An 8,099-nucleotide genomic window follows, 5' to 3' on the forward strand; every position below is an offset into this window, starting at 1 on the left:
TGTTTATAATGATACATTTAGTCTTTGGGACGCAGGGCACTATACACCCCCTTTCAGTCATGGTCAACTTCCACATGGCAGTGCGACTTACAACCCACTTGAGCAGTTTTCATCACCCCTCTCCGTTCCCCTGTATTGAGATTCAACCTCTTTGAGTAGCCTTTCCCCATCTCTAACCCCCTTTGTGCACCTCTAGTTCTGCTATAGGCTACCTTGTAACCTCTGAGATTACCTTTACCTGAGTCATAACAATGGAATCCTACAGTAACTGTCCTTTTGTGCCTGACTTATTTCTCAGCATTATGTCCTCTAGGTTCATCCACGTTGTCATATGTTTCAGGATCTCTTTTTGTCTAAATGCTGCATAATAGTCCATCATATGAATATACCATATTTTGTTTATCCAGTCGTCTGTTGATGGGCAACTGAATTGTTTCCATCTCTTGATAATTGTGAATAGTGCCACTATGAACATCAGTGTGCAAATATCTGTTTGTGTATTGCCCTCAGTTCTTCTGGATTTGTACCAAGTATTGGTATTGCCGGGTCATAGGGCAACTCAAATTCCTTAGTTTCCTAAGGAATCGCCAAACTGATTTCCACAGCGGCTGAACCATTATACATTCCCACCAACAGTGAATAAGTGTTCCAATTTCTCCTTATCCTCACTAACATTTGTAGTTTCCTATTTGTTTAATAGCAGCCATTCTTATGGGTGTGAGGTGATATCTCATTGTCATCTTGATCTGCATCTGCCTTATGGCCAGTGAAGATGAGCGGCTCTTCATGTGCTTTTTTTTTTTTTTTTTTTTTTACAGTCTATATTCCATTTATTTTTTTTTATTTTTTTAGAAATCATACCATTCTACATATGCACTCAGTAATTCGTAACATCATCACATAGATGCATGATCATTGTTTCTTAGTACATTTGCATCGGTTTAGAAGAACTAGCTACACAACAGAAAAAGATATAAAATGTTAATATAAAGAAAAGAAATAAAAGTAGTAGTAATAGTAAAAAACAACAACAACAAACAAACCAACAAGCAAACAAAAACAAAAAAAACCCTATAGCTCAGATGCAGCTTCATTCAGTATTTTAACATGATTACTTTACAATTAGGTATTATTGTGCTGTCCATTTTTGAGTTTTTGTATCTAGTCCTGTTGCACAGTCTGTATCCCTTCAGCTTCAATTACCCATTGTCTTACCCTGTTTCTAACTCCTGCTGAACTCTGTTACCAATGACATATTTCAAGTTTATTCTCGAATGTCCGTTCACATCAGTGGGACCATACAGTATTTGTCCTTTAGTTTTTGGCTGGATTCACTCAGCATAATATTCTCTAGGTCCATCCATGTTATTACATGGTTCATAAGTTTATCTTGTCTTAAAGCTGCATAATATTCCATCGTATGTATATACCACAGTTTGTTTAGCCACTCATCTGTTGATGGACATTTTGGTTGTTTCCATCTCTTTGCAATTGTAAATAACGCTGCTATAAACATTGGTGTGCAAATGTCCGTTTGTGTCTTTGCCCTTAAGTCCTTTGAGTAGATACCTAGCAATGGTATTGCTGGGTCGTATGGCAATTCTATATTCAGCTTTTTGAGGAACCGCCAAACTGCCTTCCACAGTGGTTGCACCCTTTGACATTCCCACCAACAGTGGATAAGTGTGCCTCTTTCTCCGCATCCTCTCCAGCACTTGTCATTTTCTGTTTTGTTGATAATGGCCATTCTGGTGGGTGTGAGATGATATCTCATTGTGGTTTTGATTTGCATTTCTCTAATGGCCAGAGACATTGAGCATCTCTTCATGTGCCTCTTGGCCATCCGTATTTCTTCTTCTGGTAGGTGTCTGTTTAAGTCTTTTTCCCATTTTGTAATTGGGTTGGCTGTCTTTTTGTTGTTGAGTTGAACAATCTCTTTATAAATTCTGGATACTAGACCTTTATCTGATATGTCGTTTCCAAATATTGTCTCCCATTGTGTAGGCTGTCTTTCTACTTTCTTGATGAAGTTCCCTGATGCACAAAAGTGTTTAATTTTGAGGAGCTCCCATTTATTTATTTCCTTCTTCAGTGTTCTTGCTTTAGGTTTAAGGTCCATAAAACCACCTCCAGTTGTAAGATCCATAAGATATCTCCCAACATTTTCCTCTAACTGTTTTATGGTCTTAGACCTAATGTTTAGATCTTTGATCCATTTTGAGTTAACTTTTGTATAGGGTGTGAGAGATGGGTCTTCTTTCATTCTTTTGCATATGGATATCCAGTTCTCTAGGCACAATTTATTGAAGAGACTGTTCTGTCCCAGGTGAGTTGGCTTGACTGCCTTATCAAAGATCAAATGTCCATAGATGAGGGGGTCTATATCTGAGCACTCTATTCGATTCCATTGGTCGATATATCTATCTTTATGCCAATACCATGCTGTTTTGACCACTGTGGCTTCATAATATGCCTTAAAGTCAGGCAGCGCGAGACCTCCAGCTTCGTTTTTTTTCCTCAAGATGTTTTTAGCAATTCGGGGTACCCTGCCCTTCCAGATAAATTTGCTTATTGGTTTTTCTATTTCTGAAAAATAAGTTGTTGGGATTTTGATTGGTATTGCATTGAATCTGTAAATCAATTTAGGTAGGATTGACATCTTAACTATATTTAGTCTTCCAATCCATGAACACAGTATGCCCTTCCATCTATTTAGGTCTTCTGTGATTTCTTTTAACAGTTTTTTGTAGTTTTCTTTATATAGGTTTTTTGTCTCTTTAGTTAAATTTATTCCTAGGTATTTTATTCTTTTAGTTGCGATTGTAAATGGGATTCGTTTCTTGATTTCCGCCTCAGCTTGTTCATTACTAGTGTATAGAAAAGCTACAGATTTTTGAATGTTGATCTTGTAACCTGCTACTTTGCTGTACTCATTTATTAGCTCTAGTAATTTTGTTGTGGATTTTTCTGGGTTTTCTACATATAGTATCATATCGTCTGCAAACAGTGATAGTTTTACTTCTTCCTTTCCAATTTTGATGCCTTGTATTTCTTTTTCTTGCCTAATTGCTCTGGCTAGAACTTCCAACACAATGTTGAATAATAGTGGTGATAGTGGACATCCTTGTCTTGTTCCTGATCTTAGGGGGAAAGTTTTCAATTTTTCCCCATTGAGGATGATATTAGCTGTGGGTTTTTCATATATTCCCTCTATCATTTTAAGGAAGTTCCCTTGTATTCCTATCTTTTGAAGTGTTTTCAGCAGGAAAGGATGTTGAATCTTGTCAAATGCCTTCTCTGCATCAATTGAGATGATCATGTGATTTTTCTGCTTTGATTTGTTGATATGGTGTATTACATTAATTGATTTTCTTATGTTGAACCATCCTTGCATACCTGGGATGAATCCTACTTGGTCATGATGTATAATTCTTTTAATGTGTTGTTGGATACGATTTGCTAGAATTTTATTGAGGATTTTTGCATCTGTATTCATTAGAGAGATTGGTCTGTAGTTTTCTTTTTTTGTAATATCTTTGCCTGGTTTTGGTATGAGGGTGATGTTGGCTTCATAGAATGAATTAGGTAGTTTTACCTCCACTTCAATTATGTTGAAGAGTTTGAGGAGAGTAGGTACTAATTCTTTCTGGAATGTTTGATAGAATTCACATGTGAAGCCGTCTGGTCCTGGACTTTTCTTTTTAGGGAGCTTTTGAATAACTAATCAATCTCTTTACTTGTGATTGGTTTGTTGAGGTCGTCTATTTCTTCTTGAGTCAAAGTTGGTTGTTCATGTCTTTCCAGGAACCTGTCCATTTCTTCTAAATTGTTGTATTTATTAGCGTAAAGTTGTTCATAGTATCCTGTTATTACCTCCTTTATTTCTGTGAGGTCAGTAGTTATGTTTCCTCTTTCATTTCTAATCTTATTTATTTGCATCCTCTCTCTTCTTCTTTTTGTCAATCTTGCTAAGGGCCCATCAATCTTGTTGATTTTCTCATAGAACCAACTTCTGGTCTTATTGATTTTCTCTATTGTTTTCATGTTTTCAATTTCATTTATTTCTGCTCTAATCTTTGTTATTTCTTTCCTTTTGCTTGCTTTGGGATTAGTTTGCTGTTCTTTCTCCAGTTCTTCCAAGTGGACAGTTAATTCCTGCATTTTTGCCTTTTCTTCTTTTCTGATAAAGGCATTTAGGGCAATAAATTTCCCTCTTAGCACTGCCTTTGCTGCGTCCCATAAGTTTTGATATGCTGTGTCTTCATTTTCATTTGCCTCTAGGTATTTACTAATTTCTCTTGCAATTTCTTCTTTGACCCACTTGTTGTTTAAGAGTGTGTTGTTGAGCCTCCATGTATTTATGAATTTTCTGGCACTCCGCCTATTATTGATTTCCAACTTCATTCCTTTATGATCCGAGAAAGTGTTGTGTATGATTTCAATATTTTTAAATTTGTTAAGACTTGCTTTGTGACCCAGCATATGGTCTATCTTTGAGAATGATCCATGAGCACTTGAAAAAAAGGTGTATCCTGCTGTTGTGGGATGTAATGTCCTATAAATGTCTGTTAAGTCAAGTTCATTTATAGTAATATTCAGGTTCTCTATTTCTTTATTGATCCTCTGTGTAGATGTTCTGTCCATTGATGAGAGTGGTGAATTGAAGTCTCCAACTATTATGGTATATGTGTCTATTTCCCTTTTCAGTGTTTGCAGTGTATTCCTCACGTATTTTGGGGCATTCTGGTTTGGTGCGTAAATATTTATGATTGTTATGTCTTCTTGCTTAATTGTTCCTTTTAATAGTATATAGTGTCCTTCTTTGTCTCTTTTAACTGTTTTACATTTGAAGTCTAATTTGTTGGATATTAGTATAGCCACTCCTGCTCTTTTCTGGTTGTTGTTTGCATGAAATATCTTTTCCCAACCTTTCACTTTCAACCTATATTTATCTTTGGGTCTAAGATGTGTTTCCTGTAGACAGCATATAGAAGGATCCTGTTTTTTAATCCATTCTGCCAGTCTATGTCTTTTAATTGGGGAATTCAGTCCATTGACATTTAGAGTTATTACTGTTTGGATAATATTTTCCTCTACCATTTTGCCTTTTATATTATATATATCATATCTGACTTTCCTTCTTTCTACACTTTTCTCCATGTCTCTCTCTTCTGTCTTTTTGTATCTGACTCTAGTGCTTCCTTTAGTATTTCTTGCAGAGCTGGTCTCTTGGTCACAAATTCTCTTAGTGACTTTTTGTCTGAGAATGTTTTAATTTCTCCCTCATTTTTGAAGGACAATTTTGCTGGATATTGGAGTCTTGGCTGGCAGTTTTTCTCTTTTAGTAACTTAAATATATCATCCCACTGTCTTCTAGCTTCCATGGTTTCTGCTGAGAAATCTACACATAGTCTTATTGGGTTTCCCTTGTATGTGATGGATTGTTTTTCTCTCGCTGCCTTCAAGATCCTCTCTTTCTCTTTGACCTCTGACATTCTAACTAGTAAGTGTCTTGGAGAACGCCTATTTGTGTCTAATCTCTTTGGGGTGTGCTGCACTTCTTGGATCTGTAATTTTAGGTCTTTCATAACAGTTGGGAAATTTTCAGTGATAATTTCTTCCATTAGTTTTTCTCCTCCTTTTCCCTTCTCTTCTCCTTCTGGGATACCCACTACATGTATATTTGTACGGTTCACATTGTCCTTGAGTTCCCTGATACCTTGTTCAAATTTTTCCATTCTTTTCCGGATAGTTTCTGTTTCTTTTTGGAATTCAGATGTTTCATCCTCCAAATCACTAATTCTATCTTCTGTTTCTTTAAATCTGTCATTGTAGGTATCCATTGTTTTCTCCATCTTTTCTACTTTATCTTTCACTTCCATAAGTTCTGTGATTTGTTTTTTCAGTTTTTCTATTTCTTCTTTATGTTCAGCCCATGTCTTCTTCATGTCCTCCCTCAATTTATCGATTTCGTTTTTGAAGAGGTTTTCCATTTCTGTTCGTATATTCAGCATTAGTTGTTTCAGCTCCTGTATCTCATTTGAACTATTGGTTTCTTCGTTTGACTGGGCCATATGTTCAATTTTCTGAGCGTGATCCATTATCTTCTGCTGGCGTCTGGGCATTTAGTCAGATTTCCCTGGGTGTTCAACCCCACAGGTTGAAAGATTTTTCTGTGCAATCTCTGGGTTCTGTTTTTCTTATCCTGCCCAGCAGGCGGCGCCCGTGGTACACGCCTGTCTGTGGGTTCCACCAGTGAAAGTTGCTGTGGGTCCTTTAACTCTGGAAAATTCTCGCCGTAGGGGAGGTTCGGCAGCCGAAGCGTCTTGGAAGAATGCCAGCCGGCCTGGGGTTCCGAAGGCGGGGATGGTCGCCGGCCGTCGCAGCACAGGAGAGCGTCCGGCCAAATTAGCTAGTCGGCCCGGGGCACCAAGCGTGGCGGGAGGGCGCCAGCTGTCGCAGCCCGGGAGAGTGCACTGTTCCCAGCCGACGGGGGAGTCACGTGTTTGGAAGGGATTCCCCGGTCACTGTTCTCCGCAGTCTGGGGATTTCCGACCCAACTATCTCAGTTGTTCCGGGGGGCCTCGTGTGGTGGGGGCACCAGCCGCCGCGGCCTAAGGGGACCGCCTGTCCAATTCTACCAGCTGGCCTGGGAAGGTGGAAGGGAGGGACTCCGGTCGCTTGCCGTCCCACCCAGGAAAGCCCGTGCCCCTTGGTGATCTCACCGGAGCTGGTTCTCCCAGATAGTCAGCCGTTCCAGGATGGGGTACGCTGTCCTTTTGATCTCCCTCATGGGTCCGGGAGCTGCTCTGTATTATCTCCACTCCCCCAGTAGCTGTTCTGGAGGAGGAAAGGTGAGGGCGGCAAGGCTGTCGAGGCTGGTGGCGGAGGAGCACGGTGAAGGCGGGGTAAGAGGGCACCGTGGTGGTTGGAGAGCAGCCGGAGCAGGAGGGGGAGGAGGGGGGAGAAGGAGGGCGGGCGGCTCGGCTGCTGCGGGGCGTGGGCGCCGCGCGGCGGGCCGGCGGAGAAAGAGAGGGCTCTTCATGTGCTTTTTAGCTATCTGCATTTGCTCCTTAGAAAAGTATCGATTCATATCCTCTGCCCATTTTACAATTCGATTGTTGGTTCTTTTATTTTTGAGCTGTATATATATTTTATATACACATGATATCAAGCCTTTATCCTACATGTGGTTACCAAATATTTTCTCCCATTGAGTTGGCTGTCTCTTCACCTTTTTTAACAAATACCGTTGAGGCACAGAAGCTCTTGATCTTAAGGAGTTCCCATGTGTCTGTTTGTTCTTTTGCTGCTTGTGCTTTAAGCATAAAGTTTAAGAAGCTACTTCGTGTTACTAAATCTTGAAGATGTTTCCCTGCACTTTCTCCCAGAAGTTGATGGTACTGGCTCTTACATATAAGTCTTTAATCATTTTGAATTAATTTTTGTATAGGGTGTAAGGTAGTGGTCCTCCTTCATTCTTTTGGCTATTGAAACCTAGTTCCTCCATGCCCATTTGTTGAAGAGTATTCTGTCCCAATTCAGTGGATTTGGGGGCCTTATCAAAGATAAAATACCCATAAACTTGGTTACCTGTTTCCACACCCTCAGTTCGATTCCATTGATCGTTACTCCTGTCATTGTGCCAGTGCCATGCTGTTTGGCTACTATGGCTCGATACTAAGATTTGTAATCGAAAGTGTTAGTCCTCCCACTTCACTCTTCTTTTCTAGGATATCTTTAGCTATTCAGTTCTCTTTCCCTGCTATATAAATTTGGTAGCCAGCTTTTCCAAGTCTTAAAAGTAGGTTGTTGGGGCCTGCCCTCCCACCGCCACCACAGCCATGTCGAGGAGAAGCCCAAGGAAGGAGCAAAGACAGAGAACCATCACATCCATCTGAAAGCGGCTGGGCAGGATGGGTCAGTTGTCCAGTTCAAAATCAAGAGGCACACTCTGCTGAGCAAGCTGATTAAGGCATACTCTGAGAGCCAGGGCTTGTCGATGCGACAAATTTGATTCAGGTTTGATGGGCAACCAATTGATGAAACAGATACCCAGCACAGTTGGAAATGGAGGACGAGGGCGCCATCAACGTCTT

This window comes from Tamandua tetradactyla, chromosome 2 (genome assembly GCF_023851605.1).
Source record: "Tamandua tetradactyla isolate mTamTet1 chromosome 2, mTamTet1.pri, whole genome shotgun sequence".
NCBI lineage: Eukaryota > Metazoa > Chordata > Mammalia > Pilosa > Myrmecophagidae > Tamandua > Tamandua tetradactyla.